At 37.0% G+C, this 349-nt stretch overlaps 1 protein-coding gene across 1 annotated transcript in view; it reads right to left on the reverse strand.

The window, feature by feature from the left end:
* Positions 1-349, reverse strand: part of LOC107642261 (protein DETOXIFICATION 27) — a 6,453-nt gene that overhangs the window by 4,097 nt on the left and 2,007 nt on the right. The window lies entirely within an intron of this gene.

Here is a 349-nt window from a genome sequence, read left to right on the forward strand (position 1 = left end):
TGTTTAAATAACATCTACCTAACAGAAGTCTACCAGGAGTCGAGAAGCTCCATCGTTATTAGTTTCGAACGAGTTTGCTAGATGAGTCTATACTGCAGAAGCTGAAGGTGCTCGAATTTGGTGTTTTCGATGCACAACGCCTCTCCTTGTCAAGTTTTTAGAGTGTAATGATGTGGTGGTAACAAGAATGAGGCAGTGGTAATGGCGGTAGTGATAACAACAACCGTAGATATGGTGATGAAAATTAAATAAAAAATAATTTGGGTGATAATAATAAAAGGTTTAGAATTGAGATGGTAAGTAATTAGGAATTGAGAATTGAGAATGAGATATGTTAGGCTAGGAGAGA

This window comes from Arachis ipaensis, chromosome B05 (genome assembly GCF_000816755.2).
Source record: "Arachis ipaensis cultivar K30076 chromosome B05, Araip1.1, whole genome shotgun sequence".
In the NCBI taxonomy this organism is placed as follows: Eukaryota; Viridiplantae; Streptophyta; class Magnoliopsida; order Fabales; family Fabaceae; genus Arachis; species Arachis ipaensis.